Genomic DNA, 18632 nt, shown 5'->3' with positions numbered 1-18632 from the left:
TCCCCCGCGCTCTCTGTTGCGACCTGTGGCTGCTGCCGTCGGCAGCTCGTCCCGGCCGCGCCCTACTCCCGCTTCAACCGCCCCACCGCTGGTGCCGCCGGCCGCGCACACCCCGCGGCCTCTGCCACCACGCCTGGTGGCCTTGCCCTGCTGCACCCAATCGGGCGCTCAAACAGTGCCTGTAGCCCGTCACGCGCGCGCCCGTTAGCCTCCCCTGGGCCTATGACAAAGGGGCCCCACCCCAAAACATTTTATAAAAAAAGAGAATAATAGTAATAATAATAATATAATTAATAATTAAATTAAATTAATTAATTAACTAAACCATTTACCTTAATTAACTTAACCAAATTAATCTGTTAATTAAACTAATTAACTTGGTTAGTTAGTTCATAGTCAATGACAGTAGGACCCACTCATTAGTTTGACTAAGTCAACTGACTGTTTGACTGCTGACATCACCCTGACATCATGCTGACGTCATAACTGCATTTTCTAATTAAATTAATTATGTTAATTCTAAAAATGAAATAAAACTTTGAAAATTAATACAAAATAAACCGTACCTCGGATGGAAAAACTTTGTACATGAAAGTTGCTCAGAACGATGGGACGAATCCAAAGACGCAGTCCATTTGTCAGCCACACATCCCTAGCATAGCGAACACACAACTTTTTTCCTCCGGTTCACCTGTCCGACAACGCGAAACACCGGGGATACCTTCCCGGATGTTCCCCCCTTCATCGGTACCACATACTGCCGTGTTAGGGCACACCTAACACTGCTCGTTGTCATGTCATGCATCGTCATGCTTATGTTTGCATTGTATTTATTGTTTCTTCCCCCTCTTCTCTCCGGTAGACTACGAGGCCGACGCTGCTGCTGCCCAGTTCGACTACGGAGTTAATGACCCCTCCTTGCCAGAGCAACCAGGCAAGCCCCCCTTGATCACCAGATATCGCCTATTCTTCTCTCTACTGCTTGCATTAGAGTAGTGTAGCATGTTACTGTTCGGTTACTCCTATTCCGTTGCATAGCCTGTCATTGTTGCTACATTCATTGATACCTTACCCGCAATCCTAAATGCCTAGTATAGGATGCTAGTTTATCATCAGTGGCCCTACATTCTTGTCAGTCTGCCTTGCTATACTATCGGGCCGTGATCACTAGGGAGGTGATCATGGGGATATACTATACATATATACATACTATACAGATGGTGGCTAAAGTTGGGTTGGCTCGTTGAGTACCCGCAAGTGATTCCGATGTGGGGGCTGAAAGGACATGTGGCTCCATCCCGGTAGAGGTGGGCCTGGGTTCCCGACGGCCCCTGACTGTTACTATGTGGCGGAACGACAGGGCACGTTGAGACCACCTAGGAGAGAGGTGGGTCTGGCCCTGGTCGGCGTCCGCGATTACTTCATAATAACACGCTTAACAAGATCTTGGTATTTGATCTGAGTCTGGCCACTGGCCTATACGCACTAACCAACTACGTGGGAACAATTATGGGCACTCGACATTGTGGTATCAGCCAAAGCCTTCTTGACGTCAGCGACGGAGCGGCGCGCGCCAGGTTGTACTGTGTAACGCAACTTCCTTTGTAATGGAGGTTGCTAGGTCTACTTCTGGCTGCCCTCGCAACATGCAGGTGTGCAATGGGCGATGGGCCCAGACCCCTGCGCCATAGGATTTAGACCGGCGTGCTGACCTCTATGTTGTGCCTAGGTAGGGTTGCGATGTGTTGATCTTCCGAGGTCGGGCATGACCCAGGAAAGTGTGTCCGGCCAAATGGGATCAAGCGTGTTGGGTTATGTGGTGCACCCCTATAGGGAAGTTTATCTATTTGAATAGTCGTGTCCTCGGTAAAAGGATGACCCGGAGTTGTACCTTGACCTTATGACAACTAGAACCGGATACTTAATAAAACACACCCAGACAAGTTCCACAGACAACCCGATGATCGCTTTTCCACAGGGCGACGAGGGGAGGATCGCCGGGTAGGATTATGTTATGCGATGCTACTTGGAGGACTTCAATCTACTCTCTTCTACATGCTGCAAGACGGAGGCTGCCAGAAGCGTAGTATTCGATAGGACTAGCTATCCCCCTCTTATTCTGGCATTCTGCAGTTCAGTCCACCGATATTGCCTTTTTACACACATACCCATGCATATGTAGTGTAGCTCCTTGCTTGCGAGTACTTTGGATGAGTACTCACGGTTGCTTTTCTCCCTCTTTTCCCCCTTTTCCTTCTACCTGGTTGTTGCAACCAGATGTCGGAGCCCAGGAGCCAGACGCCACCGTCGACGATGACTCCTACTACACCGGAGGTGCCTACTACTACGTGCAGGCCGCTGACGACGACCAGGAGTAGTTTAGGAGGATCCCAGACAGGAGGCCTGCGCCTCTTTCGATCTGTATCCCAGTTTGTGCTAGCCTTCTTAAGGCAAACTTGTTTACTTATGTCTGTACTCAGATATTGTTGCTTCCACTGACTCGTCTATGATCGAGCACTTGTATTCGAGCCCTCGAGGCCCCTGGCTTGTATTATGATGCTTGTATGACTTATTTTATTTTTAGAGTTGTGTTGTGATATCTTTCCGTGAGTCCCTGATCTTGATCGTACACGTTTGTGTGTATGATTAGTGTATGATTGAATCGGGGGAGTCACATGCAGCTGCGTCTCCGGCCCGCCCAGGACGAAAAGCCCATTTTCTGTCATGATTTTTTGTCATAGAAGTAGGAGCCCACCACATCTATGATGATACCGGGTTTTGTCACAATTATCGTCATAGAAGTGTCACATGTATGACAGAATTTTTTTTCGTTCGGCCCAAAATGTCACGGATGTGTCTTTCTTTTGTAGTGATGTGGATCTTCCCTAGTTCCTTGCCCAAAACATAGCTCGTCCGGCGTACTGTCCATATTGCAATCTCATCCTGACACCGTTTTAGATAAACAACCCTGCTATTATCTTCCCTTAGGACAAGGAACATGCTTCTTTTTTGTAGTCGCATGTGTCATCAACTGTTATTGGCCAGTAATTGTTTCCTTTCTACCTCTTTTTTGCAAACTTTTGGTGAACTACAAATCACATTTTTCTTAAGAGTGTTTTGTGCAGTCATACTAAAATATCACACGGGCAACGTCTTTAAATTTCAGTACGACTGCACAAAGGGAGATTGGTTTTGCTCTATCCTCCTCACCCAACTCTGAGCCTAATCTTCTCCAACTATTTTCTTAATCTTCTCCAACTAGTTAGTCTTCTATTTGTGTGTTTATTGTTTCATCAACTGTCCTCTATTATTGTAATCACACTTAATATCTTTGGAATAGGGGCGCTCACATCTATTTTAGTGGAACTACACAAAATGATCTGAATGTTGCATGCTCCTGACAGCTACTTTTTTCCCAACATGCCTGGTTGATTTAGACAGAGTTGGGGGGAAGTTGCTCCCAATGAAAGCATGGATCAATATTAATTTAACACCTTCTCACAACTTTGTCGTCAGTTGTGATGTAAATACTAGCTTTGATTTGCTAATCATTGACATGCATTAGCACGGAAGTAAGTTTTTTACTTTTTTCGAAAGAGCATGGATGTTAGTTTCCTTCCTAATATTTTGATTGATGTAGTAACGAGATAACCTTCCAGCTGGCAAGACAATGAAACAAAAGCTGAAAGTTTCAGAGCATTGCACAATTTCATGTCGCTGGAAAAATCTTTGTATACGTCAATTATGTAAACAAATGCTGGAAGCTTGATAGCATTGCCAGAAGCCATTCAACATTCGGGTCCATGTGCTATGCACCAAATTATAGTGCACAACCGCATGGGGACTCAGTCAGGTCATTTCACACACTAATAGTGAGTAATGAGCAGTCAAATCGTAACCCGCACCTTTCCCACTGTAAGTTGGTTGGAAGAAGCAACCATCAATACGATCTTATTTGAGTCCACTCATATTACTCCCTCTCTCACAGTTTATAGAGCATGCTTCAACAATCTCTGGGACCAAGGTGACTAGCGATTGGCCTGAAAAATAGCATTGGTAGTAATAGCATGTCGTCTATTACTAGAGGATATAATGTGTACACACACGCATACAGTGCTTCCACCCCGGGGACACACATGCATGCACTTACTCCACTACACGTACAAACGTACATTGAGAGAAAATTATGGGCTTGATTGCGATTACCACACCCTAATTAATTGAGCATTAAACCAAACGCGTCTAAAATCTCTCTGGTGGTGGAAATGCATGAGAATTGAAGTGCGCCCTGTATACTGTGACGAAGGGAGTGGCATGAAGGTGCAAAACCAAGTCCGCTTATGGCATGTCGGTCAACGTGCTTCCTCTTGGCATATCACTGACATGTGGGACCGGAGTGTGAGCAAACCGATCTCCACCAAATGAAGTGTTGCATGTCCACCACCTGGGCGAGGGTAGTTTGCATTAGTCAAAAGCTTCTCCTCGTCCTGTGAGCCACCACGCTTGATGTAGATGCATAGGGCATAAGAAAGCTTCTCATTCTATGAGTTGACATGACACAACAGATGTCATGGGAAACCACGGCCACCTATGGGACCAAGAGTCCCTTGCTGGTTCGGCAGGGGGGATGTCATGTTGCACAAAGAGCAGAGGAGCATGGGCCAGAACGACAGAAATTACACGAGCAATTTTACCCAGGTTTGGGCCGTCGCGAGGCGTAAAACCCTACTCCAGCTTTGGTGGATTAATGGTGGTGGAGCGCAGTACACTTGCCCGGCAGTGGCGACAGTGGATACGCGCGTATGACTGTGTGGGTGTTCAATCTTCTAACCTCCTCTAAGGTTTCCACAGGCATCCTTTTATAGATTAAGGGGTCGGCACAATGGCAAAGTAATTATGCATAGTTAAGATAGCAAATAGTCCTATCATACCTAACTCTGTAGGCTGGTAGAGCACATGAAATGCGCTGCTCAATGTCACATTATTGTTCACCCGGCAAGCCTTGCCGGGCTATTTTGCCAGCTTCATGCCTGCTTGCTTGACACGTCGTGCGATAGGTGTCATCTGTAGGTACTCCTATAGAAAGAGGCTACCATGTGGCGCATGGCTGCCACTTAATCACTTTGCGGTTTGACACCGCACTGATTGACGACGTGGGTCATGGTGGAGTGGTTGGTAAGGTGGATTTTGCCTCCATGAACCCCGGCAGGCCTTGCCCGGACGTCTTGGATGTTCTCTTCTGGGGGTAGCTCCGCCCTCGCCGTGCTTGCTTGCCCGACAAGGGAGGCTTTTCTCCTGGTGGTATCTTACTTCTCCGGATTGACCTTGGTCCTCTTTATCTGCATGTTGGTCCCTTGAAGATCTTGGTCTCCTGTACTCTGGCATGGCCTAGTGCGATTGTCTTTTTGTCGTGCCTATGCATGGTTTGGGCAACAGACCTATGTCGGATTACGGGTTCCGCAAACCCTTGAGATGTTCGAACTCTGGGGTGCATGTGGAGATCTCAACCTACCCAGCCTGCCTACTCGCGATCATCCTAAGCCTAGCGTGATGAGCTCAAAGAGACAAAGAGACATATCAGTTTATCCTGGTTCAGGCCACCTTGCGGTGTAATACCCTATTCCAGCGTTTTTTGGTGGATTGCCTCGGAGGGTTGAGTATGAATTAGTATAGTAGATGAACTGGCCTCAGGAGCTGACGTGTTCTTGGGCTCAATAGAGCTGAGGGGATTTGAACCAGATCCGATCCCCCTCTATGGTGGTAGCTAAGTCCTATTTATAGTGGCCTTGGTCCTCTTCCCAAATGCTGGCGGGAAGGGATCCCACAACGGCCAGATTTGAAACGGGACAAGTAGGACAGCTTATCCTGACAACAGTAGTCTTCGCCTGCGAAAAGCCTCTAGTCATGACGCTATGGTGGGCTCGGCGATGACCTCCGTCCTGCCGTCCTCGCGGTCTTGATCTTGTTGCACTAGAATGGAAACCTTTGGCTGATTCCTCGGGACTCCGCGCCTACGGCCTGCCTAATTTGCACCAAAGAGGAAACCTGCGCTCTGTGCCCGCCTGGCGATCGCCCTCTATGGTGGTGGCTAAGTCCTATTTATAGTGGCCTTGGTCGTCATGGCTCACGTCAGCAGAGCCTCGTGAGGTATACCTTGCATAGAAGTCTCTGCCCCTCGCGAGCCAGCCTGAAGAGGTCGATCCCCTCGGGGGTCCTGGCGTCGTCCGCCTCGTGAGGCTTGGCCCCTCGCGAGGGTCTTGAGTTGTTGATGCTGAAGCTGGGCCATACCAGGCCATCAATGGAGCCACGCGGTGGGCTGCAGGCAGGCAGGGCTGGATACCCCCATATCCATAACGCTGACAGTAGCCCCCGGGCCCAAGGCGTGCTCGGACTTGGCTTCCAGGCGAAGCCAAACGTCAAGTGCGGAGCGCCGCGGGCCCTAACCGCCTGCGGCCTTGATGACGCGTGGTGATTGATGGGACATAGGAGACTCCACTTCCCCACGCTGCCTCGGCAACTGTTTGACTTGACAGAATGATTCGACATGCAGAGGATCATGATGGCATGAGGTCGTGAAGGCCGACGGTTGGCCTCCCTTGACTATAAATGTGAGGGAGGGGCAGAGCCCATCACCCATCTCTCCTTCGTCTTGCTTTTTCCTGCTTCTTCTCTTCTTCATCTTGTTCCCATGGCGTCGCCGAGGAGGTTTTCAGCGACCGAGAAGGGAAAGGCTTGCAAGGAGGGGCCAGCATCTCCACCTCCCAAGAGAGGCCGCGACCGTCTACAAAAGCATCCCGTGGCTCCTGCGGCGGCCCCTAGGCAGCACGGGCGTGCACCCCCCAGAGCCGGTGTTTCTCTCGGTGCCTGCGATGGCACCTCTTCTCGCGGCAGGGGCCACCGGCTACGAAGCAGCCCCCATGACGAAGGGAGGCGCGCCGTGATCATGTGCCTGCCTCGGCCGTGCTTCTCCTCGCTGGGCGTGCTCCCTGAATTCGTCATGTGGTCGGAGAGCCCGGCTGGCATCTCGCTTCGACTTCCGCGTTTCTTCTTCGGCGAGCTTCCTGCTTCGGGGCTTGACGGTCTCTTGCTGCAAGCTGACAGGTGCTGCAGAAGGGCTTCGTGGGTCGGGGCTGAGGTCGCCGCCTCTGGCAGTGTGGTCCTGACCCACGGCTGGCAGATGTTTGCCCGCGCGCGAGGCCTGGGCGGAAGGTGCACCCTTCCCTTCAAGTACAACGGCCTGGCGACCCTCTATGTGAGGGTGTTCAGGGAGGACGGCCGCCACATGGGGTGCTGCCCGGAGGATGGCAGCGACGACGAAGGTGGCGAAGGCGAGCTTGGTCTTTGCGGCACACGCTCCTTCTCCCACGACGGCAGCTCTTCCTCGGATGAGAACTCGTGCAGGGGTGGCTACGACCGGCCCCCACGCCGCCGTGCTCGGGTCGAGGACGTCGGTGGTTCGTCCCACTGCGGCGCTCCGGCGAAGCTGGATAGGAGCCCGGCGTGAGGCTGGGGGCTGGAGAACATGGACTCAAGACCGGTCGCAGCCCCAGGTCGGCTGCGGGAGAACTGGTGGAGCGGCGGGCCACCTTGAGGCGCTGCTTGAGGAGGCGGCGCTGGTGCCAGGTTTGTACGCCTTTGGGCCCTCTCTGTTTAACCTTTCCTTTCTCCTGTAATTCGAAAAAAATAAGGTGTACCCCGCGGGGGCATGTAATGACTATGGCAGTTATGCCTTTTATGCTATGCTTGCTATCTTGATGCCGTGCTGCAACTTTTATGATCTGCGTAAGCTAGAATAGGAAAACTTAGCTTGGTATGTGCGTAGTAGTTTTCCGCCTCGCGAAGACCTGGCCTTAGGTACTCGACGGGGCCCTCGTTCCTGGGGAGCGGAAGGTTGCAGACCTCGGGAGACGCCTTAAGATCTCAAGAGACACGACGGAGCCGCTGTAGGGCTGTCTTCAAAGGAAGAGAAAAACTGACGAGCACCTCACTCCTCCTTATGTGAGCCCCCTGTCACAGATTAGCTCCGACTTAATGCACAGCGTCGCGCTGCCCAGGGGGCACGAATATGGGGGGTGCTGATGCCGTGAGCTTGATTGAGGGCTCCTCGCAAGGATGAGGCTGAAGCACCAAGGGAAGCGGGGTTCCGCGTGGGTGCGCGCTCAAGGGCAGGCCCGAGGTGCACACACCTGCCTAGCCCCACGCGCGAGGCGCCCAAGAGGAATTGACGGGAAACTGCCACCCCTCTCCTACCTCCAGGCCAAAAACATCTCAGGAGAAGAAAATAACTCGAGAGAACAAGGTTCGAAAATACCAAATCCATTGAATGGTCAATAAAACTTCAACCAACTTTGGAAAGCAAATGAATAGCCGCGTCCGGCACCTAATCTAGTCTTCTCACCAGCACAAAGCTAAGTGCTGCCACTAAGACGTGGGAGGGATCCCCCATGAGGCCCCAGGGCGACTCTCTGGAGACTCCGCGGCGTGTACAGCCCCACTCATTATTATGTGAGAGTGTCACGAGCAGAGATATTCATAGGCCGGAGCCTTTCTTCACAGGTCGGAGCCTTTCTTCAGGGGTAGAACTTCTGAAGGTGCTGGATGTTCCGGGCATTCTGGATGGGGGGTACCCCGTCCTGTGTCTCTAGGCGCGCGGCGCCAGGACTGGAGACACGAGCACTCCTAAACGGGCCCTCCCACATGGGTGAGAGCTTCTGCAGCCCCTTCCTAGAGAGCACCCGCCTCAGGACGAGGTCCCCCACCTCTAACGTCCTGGAGCGGACGCTGCGGTAGTGGTACCACCACAGCGCCTGCTAGTACCTCGCCGCTCGGAGCGAGGCTTGACAGGCGGTGTTCCTCCCCCAGCCCGAGATCCATCCCCCGCGTGGCGTCCTGGCGTGCCTCGTCGAATGCCAGGACCCGCATGGAGCAATCCTTGACCTCGTGAGGGAGAACCGCTTTTGCTCCGTAGACGAGGAAGAACAGTGTTTCTCCTGTTGGCTTGGTTGCGGTTGTGCGGATGGACCACAACACAGGCTGTAGCTCATCGAGCTAGCCCCTGCCGCAGGCCTCGAGCTTCTTCTTGATGGTCCTTCTCTTGAGGCCCCTCAGGACTTCTGCATTGGCCCGCTTGGCCTGGCCATTGCTCCGTGGGTCTGCCACTGAGGTTTAGGATATCTGCGTTCCAAGGTTAGCACAATATGTTTTGAAAAGGTTGCTGGTGAACTGCGAGCCGTTGTCAGTGATGATGCGGTTTGGACCCCAAACCGACTCACGATTCCCTTGATGAACTTGACGGCCGATCCAGCTGGGATGGTGCGCATGCCTTCTACCTCCGCCCGCTTGGTGAACTTGTCGATGGCGACGTAGAGGTACCGGTAGCCCCTAGCGCTCGAGGGAATGGCCCCAAGATGTCCAGCCCCCAGACCACGAACGGCCATGTGGGCGGGATTATCTGGAGGCACTGTGCGGGCTAGTGGATTTACTTGGCTTGTAACTGGCATGCTTCATAGGAGTGCACCAGCTCTGTGGCGTCATTAAGCGCGGTGGGCCAGTAGAAGCCACTGCATTATGCCTTGCCCACCAGAGTGCGTGATGAGGAATGATGCCTGCAGTCCCCAACCATGTATGTCCGCTAGCAGCTCAAGCCCCTGTTCCGTGGAGATGCGCCACAACGAAACGTCATTGGGCCTCTTGTGATATAAGTCACCATCCTGGATGCAGTACGCAGTGGCTTGACGTGCCACGCACTCGGTGTCCTCTTCCTCTCTGGCAGGGTCCCTTGAAGCAGGTATGCCTTAAACTCCTCGGTCTAACACCCCTCCTGAGGCTCGAGCACAAGCAGCAAGTGGGGCCCCGAGGGGTGGCCACAAGCTGGGGCACCCGTCTCAGGTGCCTGAGGCAAGTCCTCCTGAGGCGGTGCTGGAGTCATGGTGGGGGGAGCCGCAGACGGCTTGAAGAGCTGCTCCTCAAACACCCCGGGCTCATAAGGGAGCCTGTGGGAGGCTCTCTTGGCGATGTCATCCACCTCCTTGTTAGCTCTGTGTGGCACGTGCTGCAACTCCATGCCCATGAACCACTTCTCCATCCTGCGCACCTCGTCTAGGTACGCCTCCATGTGCTCGTCCTTGGGTGCATACTCCTTGTTGGAAAAGTTGACTACGAGCTGAGAGTTGCCCTTGAAGGTGAGGCGCTTCAGCCCAAGCACTACCGCGGCCCTGAGTCCGGGGAGTAAGCCTTCGAACTCCGCAATGTTGTTGGAGACCTTCTCGCCCTTCTGGAAGCAGAGCTGCACCGCGTAGTAGAGCTTGTCCTTGGTGGGTGAGATGAGGACGGCCCCTGCTCCCGCGCCTTGTCGCGTGAATGCCCCATCCAAGTACATGATCCATCTGTCTGGTTCCTCGTCTCTTGGCGAGAGGGAGTGGTCCTCGCTTACTCTGCCATCGGGAGTGTCAGTCCACTCGGCCACGAAGTCTGCGAGGGCCGCACCCTTGATAACCCTGGTGGTGCTGAACTCGAGGTGGAAAGCATGAACCTCGAAGTTCCATTCAGCAACTCACCCAGCGGTGTTCGGGCTCCGGAGCACCCTCTCCAGCGGGTACGCTGAAACAACCTTGATGGGGTGGCCCTGAAGGTAGTGGCGCAGTTTTCGAGAGGCGACCAAGAGCGCGAGAAAGAGCTTCTGGGCATGGGGTAGCGCGCACGTGCCTCCCTCAGTACCATGCTGACGAAGTAGACAGGGTGCTCGACGAGGGAGGAGGCATTAGTGGAGTCTTGTTCTTCATGAGGGCACGGGTGTTCCGTGGCTTCGTGAGGCCTGTCCTCAGGAGCCCCCGTGGTTGTGGGGTCGATCGCAGCCTCGGGAGCAATGTTGACCTCTGGGTCGGCCGAGCCCCCAGGCGCATTGTTCTGAGGGTGATGCGCCTTGATTTATGGTTGTGCATCATGCCAGGGTTTCTTGGATGGCGCTCCTTCCTTAGCGCTACCAGGGCGGCGATGGCCGAGTGAGGGGTGGCTACTAGATAGAGCACCAAGGGCTCGAGGGAGCGAGGGGCCACCATCACTGGCGGGCTGGTCAGATATCTCTTAAGGTCATGGAAGGCTGCGTCTGCCTCCGGGGACCACTCAAACGGTTCCTTCCTCTTCATCAGCTTGAAGAATAGGAGGGCTGTGACGCCCCGAGACTGGCGCTCCAGATGCCTTCCTTGTATTCTAAGACTCGTCGTGCGATTTGTTTTGTTCGTTGCATTCATCATTGCATCTTTTACATTGCATCATGTCATCTTGCACCCATTTTTAAAACTCAACTAAATAAACTGTATGGATCTTCAGTCCATTTAAATGGATGGATATTCACAATGGTGATTTCTCTTTAGAACATCTACTCCCAATATTGTTAGGGAGCTATAATAAATATTCCATTAACTGGAGATCACCCATAACACATTTGCATTATTCTTCAACTCTTTTTTATCCGACTCAACTTTCTATCCTTCCTTTTAGACCTTTTAGTAAAGTTGAGTTGCAATTTTACTACTCCATAAATGTTCGAAATCTTCCCATAAATCACATCTGGTGTGTAGGGTCGCTGTCGGTGTCAAAACCAGTGGATCTCGGGTAGGGGGTCCCGAACTGTGCGTCTAGGCGGATGGTAACAGGAGACAAGGGACACGATGTTTTTACCCAGGTTTGGGCCCTCTCGATGGAGGTAAAACCCTACTCCTGCTTGATTAATATTGATGATATGGGTAGTACAAGAGTAGATCTACCACGAGATCAGAGAGGCTAAACCCAAGAAGCTAGCCTATCGGTTACAATGGGAGGAGATCTTCATATCGTATCACCAAGCTTGCCTTCCACGCCAAGGAAAGTCCCATCCAGACACGGGACGGAGTCTTCAATCTTGTATCTTCATAGTCCAGGAGTCCGGCCAAATGTCATAGTCCGGCCATCCGGACACCCCCTAATCCAGGACTCCCTCAGTAGCCCCTGAACCAGGCTTCAATGACGACGAGTCCGGCGCGCAAGTTGTCTTCGGCATTGCAAGGTGGGTTCTTCCTCCGAATACTTCATAGAAGATGTTGAACACCAGGATAGTGTCCGGCTCTGCAAAATAAGTTCCACATGCCACCATAGAGAGAATAACATTTGCACCAATCTAATCTGCTGACGTATTCCGCAGCGTGACATCACGCCACGGCCAGGCTTTTATTCATTTTACTGTTCCACCTCAGCGCGTTTAGCGAGGCAGTTTCCTTGGCCCGTCTTGTGAAAGAAGAGATCGTGTCCCCTTATTCCGGGATTCTCATCAATACGGGCGTGGGTAACCCAACCGCGCCATTAACCGTGGCGCTTGGGAGATAAGCGAGTTTTATTAGGCCGGTGGGGGCTCGTAGTTTTGGCCGCCCATATAAGGGGATAAGAATCCGCCCTTTCCATTCATGCCTTCTTACTCCTTTTCTTATCCGTCCCTGCGCGCTTGAGCTCCAACACCCAAGCCCACACTTCCCACCTCAACCTTCTCCGATCATGTCCGGAGCGGGAGGTAGATGGATGGCCTCCTCCGTTACGGAGGGGCAAATCAAAAAGCTGAGGAAGGCCGGATACCTGTCTGACGACATCGTGCACCGGCTTCCAAATGTGGGTCAACTCATCCCCACCCCCAGGCCACATGAGAGGGTTGTTTTTCTTCCCCATTTCCTCCGCGGACTGGGTTTTCCTCTTCACCCGTTCGTCCGGGTGCTCATGTTCTACTACGGCCTGGACTTCCACGATCTGGCCCCGAACTTCATCCTCAATATCTCGGCGTTTATCGTCGTGTGCGAGGCCTTCTTCCGCATCCAGCCTCACTTTGGCCTATGGCTGAAGATCTTCAGCGTCAAGCCGAAGGTTGTGAAAGGCCGACAAGCAGAGTGCGGAGGTGCTATGGTGGGCAAGATTGCCAATGTCACTTGGCTCGAGGGTGCCTTCGTGGAAACCATCAAAGGGTGGCAATCGGGGTGGTTCTACATCACCGATCCACGTGACCCTAAGTGGGCAGCGGCCCTCGAATTTCGATCCGGCATCCCCACCCAGCTCACATCTTGGAAAGAGATGGGCCTGTCGTGGGGTAATCTGGAAGAGGTGACCGGACTCCAAACCTGCGTCTGAGACCTGGTGACCAAGAAGGTCAAGCTTGTCAACGTAGTCCAGGTCATGCTCTTCCGTCGGATCCTCCCGTGTCAACGACGGGACTTCAATTTGTGGGAGTTCGACCCGGCCCAGCACCATACTCTATCCCGGCTCTTCGAAACGAAGCACGAGGACGCCTGGAAGGTGCTTTTCAAGAGTTCCGAGGTCTCCCCTCCTGTCACCGAGGATCGCGGATTCTGCGCCAAACGTCAAGCCTCCGAAGTAAGCTTACATTTAGTCCCTTACGGGACACCCGAATTTCATAGTGTGACTCTATGTGGGATCTAAACTCCCGTTCCTTTGACAGGACTGGAAGAGGACATCCGGATAGTTTGACTGTCCGGCCCCTTTGCCCGAAGGCCCAGCAGACGCACGCTTGGTGAAGCTTTTGGTTCCGGCACCTCACGTGGTGCCGGAGAAGAAGGCCAAGGAGAAGGCCACGGGGACCCGAAAGAGTTCCCGGCGCCCGGTGGTGTCAGATTCATCGCCCGACGACCCCAAAGCACCCTCCGCCTCGGCGAATGAGGAGGAGGAAGAGGAAGAAGAAGAAGAAGCCTCTCCCCCTCCCGCGAGGGGAGGAAAGAAAAGGAAGGCCGTCCCAACTAGGGAGGCCGGAGGGTCCAAGAATGGGAAGACCCCTCTGCCGGACTACGCCTCGGATGCTAAGGACGGCGTGGAGGAATGGCCACCCGGGGTGAAGCCCCTAGCAAAATCGTAAGTATCCGGATATCCGAATAACTTATGGCGCTCCTTTGATGCATGGTTCCTTCTGATGCTAAATTTAATGATGCGGTCCGCCCCGGGCTCAGCTCGGTGATTCGTCGAGTGGATCCCTGGACTCGTCGGATGTGAATAGTGCTTCACTTCCGACGGCCTCCTGCCCTCTCCCTACAGACGATGCTGAGGTGGAGTCCCGAAAGGGGCAAAACCAGGAGGAGGTGGTCCTGGAGGCGCCACAAGGCGACCTCCCGGACTCCAGGCCCAAAGGGGGTAAAGCTCCGGAGGGATCTAAGTCCGGCCCCGGGCCGGACACTGCTCCGGAACCGTCGATGGTTCCGGAGCCCGATAGGCGATGCCTTCATAAGAAAGGTAAGCCTACAACGCTGGTGACCTCCGTCCATCTGGAGGCGCCGGCCAATTTGCTGGAGGCGCTTAACGGTGCTTCCATCAATGAGGAACACCGCACTGTTATGAGTGCGGTGATTCAGAAGGTTCAGTCCGCCAAGAGCGGGCTGACAGAAGCCTGTACAAGCCTGTTAACAGGCTTTGAGGTATGTGTTAAAAAACATATAAAAAATGTTACCGCATAGACAGTAGCCCCCGATGCTCAGTTCGGTGTTCGGAAAGAAAAGCCGAGCTGAGGATCTAAAAAGATATATCCAAGAGTCTAATAAAAATATGTCAATATGGGAATGCAGGTTGCGCTGCTGACCTCTGCCGCACTGACTGCGGAGGTCAATGCCTTGAAGGAGATTCTCGAGCGGTCCGAGAACGAGCTCGGCCGTGCCAAGAAGCAGCTCGAGGACAAGGAGGGTATGTAATACCGCATATAAATGTATATAGAAATACTTGGTTGCAAATAATGATAGGACCAACTTAAATGTTGCAGGGGCCACAGCCGAGGTGGCGACCCTGAAGGAGGCGGTCTCCAAGGCCGAAAACAGTGCGGCCCTGGAGCGCGCCGAGCGAGAGAAGCCGGAGGCGCGGGTGGCGGAGGTGCGGCAAGAGCTCCAGGCTCTCGTGGAAAACACGAGAGCTTGGACAGTGACTCGAAGACTCGAGGGTCCGAGCTCGCCCTGGCTCTTGAGAGTGCCAAAAATGCTAAGGCCGAAGCCCAGAAGGCCCTCCAGGAGATCGAGGCGATGAGGAAGATAGCGGCGGGTAAGGCATTCTTTATGCAAAGCAAGAATATAAAAGTTAATTATCTGCTACTTACCCGAATCCAGAGCTCTCCAAGAGCGTTCACCGATCTGCCGCGTAGTGTGTCTGATGCCGCCGCACATTACCGAGCCGAAGAGAGGAGCTCGACGGAAAAAGTGTTCTGGTCTCAGTATGTTGAGGCCGAACATCCAGTGCCACTGAGCGATCAGCTGAAGCAGCTGGTCAAGCTCCAGAAGGTGGCCGAACAGGCCATGAAGGGCCTCATAGCTCGGCTGTGGCCTGGAGAAGCCATGCATGGGAGCTACTTTGGTCTGGTGCGGCGGATGGTGGACGCGTGTCCGTGGATTGAGGTCGTCAAGCGCTCCGTTTGTATCGAAGGTGCCCGTCGGGCCCTTGCCCGTGCTAAAGTGCACTGGGGCAAGCTGGACAGGGAGAAGCTTTTGACGGACGTGCCACCATCGGGCAAGGAGTATCGCACGCCCGAGATGTATTATAATGACATCCTGAAGGGTGCGTGCCGTTTAGCGGATGAGTGCTCCAAAGATGTAATTTTTGAGTAGACTCGCATTTGTTATCTTGTACGCTGAAACTTTGTTCATATGCGTTAAGCAACACTTGTTAATTTAAAATATTACCTTCTGTGCGGCCGTTTATCAAATCTGAGAGATGCAAGTCGTCAGCTTCGACCCCCATGCCACGAGTGCTGGGGTGTTCGGGATAAACCTGAGCGCTCTTGTTCCCATTCTTGGGTCCATCTAGGGAGGCGCTCAGCACAACAAACCAGGCCGTCGGACTTATGATGCTTTATCACTCTCACTTAGCCATAGAATTCTATAATTTTAAATTTCGGCGAAGCCCCTAGTATTCAGAAGACCGAGTTCGGGGCGCTATCCACGCCTAGGCCGGGTAAGTCCGGTTCCTCGCTCTAAGCGGCATAAGTCTTTAAGGACTAGTAAAACCTCGCGAACAGCGACCGGTGTCTCGCACTATCATGACAGTCAGTTTTAGCTTTCTCTACTGAGGTGTTAACCCAGCTCAACCGGGGCACAATCGCAGTAGTTCTGCCAGTGCTACCTTAGCCAACATTGCGGAACGTAAGGTACTAAAACATGGGAGCCGGGCAAACCCAACTATTGACCAAAGACATGATTCGGAGTCGATGCATATAGTGCTATAAGTTCGGGGTGCCGCACTCATGAGAGTGTTTGGTCTTTTCACACCATGTTATGGGGTGTTTCAAGCCCCTGGTGTATTGTCCGTAGCAAAGTGTACGGTTGTAGAATGTCATGACTGAACATATTTGTATATAAAAAATAGATAAGTACAATAATAGATAAGAGCTATATATTGTTAATTAAAAAAGGGCTGCTGCGAAAGCAGAACGATACAAGAGGTGCGATAAGCAAGAGATGGGAGTATTTGACATGTTCCCCTCCAGGGGCAAGCTGCGGTATTTTAAGTAAAACAAGTATTAAGCTCGTTATAGAGACCACCTGGATGTTTGACGTGGCTTGCCCTCTCCCTGGCTGTTGCATCGTGTGTTCGGCAAGTGTGTTGCCGGACAGGCCTTCCGAATAGTTGGGTCCTGAAAGTGTCTAAAAAGGAAAACGGCGAAATAGGGAGCCCCTTAGTGCGGTTGAGCCGCGTTCTGGGCGTGCCGTAGTTGTGCCCCTCCCTTATGCCCATGGTATCTCTAAGGCGTAATTATGTACGCGTGGTACCGGTATCACCATTTGGCGGGGGCTGGGGTTGGGGCCGCACTGCTATGCTTGCTCGGAACGTGCCAGCCGAATTTGTTGTAGGTTACTTCGGGCTCGCTTGACGTTGTCCGGACGTTTGACATCTGGATTGGAGAACTGCCTTGAGAGGCTACTCTGTACTTTCGCCGCCAGGGCCGCCGTGTGCTCCTCCGTTCGGAGAGAGTGTTCGGTGTTTCCGTTTACCATGATGACTCCGCGAGGTCTTAGCATCTTGAGCTTGAGATATGCGTAGTGCGGCACCGCATTGAATTTTGCAAATGCGATTCGTCCAAGCAGGGCGTGATAGCCACTACGGAATGGGACTATGTGAAAGATTAACTCTTCGCTCCGGAAATTATCCGGTGATCCAAAGACCACTTCGAGTGTAACTGAGCCTGTGCAGCTGGCCTCTACACCTGGTATGACGCCTTTGAAGGTTGTCTTTGTTGGTTTAATCCTTGAAGGATCGATGCCCATTTTTCGCACTGTGTCCTGATAAAGCAGGTTCAGGCTTCTGCCGCCGTCCATTAGGACTCTGGTAAGGTGAAATCCATCGATAATTGGGTCTAGGACCAATGCGGCGAATCTGCCATGACGGATGCTGGTGGGGTGGTCCCTTCGATCGAAGGTGATTGGGCAGGAGGACCATGGGTTGAACTTTGGGGCGACTGGCTCCAACGCATAGACGTCCTTGAGAGCATGCTTCCGCTCCCTTTTGGGGATGTGGGTTGCGTATATCATGTTCACCGTCCGAACTTGCGGGGGGAATCCCTTCTTTCCTCTATTGTTCGGCGGACGGGCCCCCTCCTCCTCATCGCTATGTAGCCCCTTGTCTCTGGTTTCAGCGCTTAACTTGCCTGCCTGCTTGAACACCCAACAATCCCTGTTGGTGTGGTTGGCTGGCTGTTAGAGGGTGCCGTGTATCTGGCACGAGCGATCGAGTATCCGGTCTAAGCTGGATGGGCCTGGAGGGTTTCTTTTGAATGGCTTCTTCCGCTGACTGGGTTTAGAGCCTCTGAATTCGGCATTGACTGCCGTATCTTCAGTATTGTCGCTGTTAATGCGGCGCTTATGCTTGTTGCGACGTGACCTGCCGTTGTTGTCCTTGGTATCCGAATTCTCGAGGCTCTTGGTTATGTTATTGCTACGAGCTAGCCAGCTGTCTTATCCCGCACAAAAGCGGGTCATGAGTGTCATGAGGGCTGCCATAGATTTGGGCTTTTCCTGTCCTAGGTGCCGGGCAAGCCATTCGTCTCGGATGTTGTGCCTGAAGGCTGCAAGGGCCTCGCCGTCCGGACAGTCGACTATTTGGTTTTTCTTGGTTAGGAACCGTGTCCAGAATTGTCTGGCCGATTCCTCTGGCTACTGGGTTATGTGGCTTAGGTCATCGGCGTCTGGTGGTCGCACATAAGTGCCCTAGAAGTTGTCAAGGAATGCGGATTCCAGGTCCTCCCAACAACTAATTGACTCTGCTGGTAGGCTGTTAAGCCAATGTCGAGCTGGTCCTTTAAGCTTGAGCAGGAGGTATTTGATGGCGTGTAGATCATCACCATGGGCCATGTGGATATGAAGGAGATAATCCTCGATCCATACCGCAAGATCTGTTGTGCCATCGTATGATTTGATGTTTACGGGTTTGAAGCCCTCGAGGATTTGATGATCCGTTACTTCGTCTGTGAAGCATAGTGGGTGTGCGGTGCCCCTGTACTGGGCTATATCACGACGCAGCTCGGATGAGCTTGGTCTATTGTATTCGGCCGGGCCGTACTTATTATGTCCGGCGTGACGATTAGCGTCACGTGAAGCGGGGCGCCCATGCGATCCGTAGATCGATCTTGTTTTCCT

The sequence above is a fragment of the Triticum dicoccoides genome, chromosome 4B, assembly GCF_002162155.2.
Source record: "Triticum dicoccoides isolate Atlit2015 ecotype Zavitan chromosome 4B, WEW_v2.0, whole genome shotgun sequence".
In the NCBI taxonomy this organism is placed as follows: Eukaryota; Viridiplantae; Streptophyta; class Magnoliopsida; order Poales; family Poaceae; genus Triticum; species Triticum dicoccoides.
Note: the sequence above shows the minus strand (reverse complement) of the source record.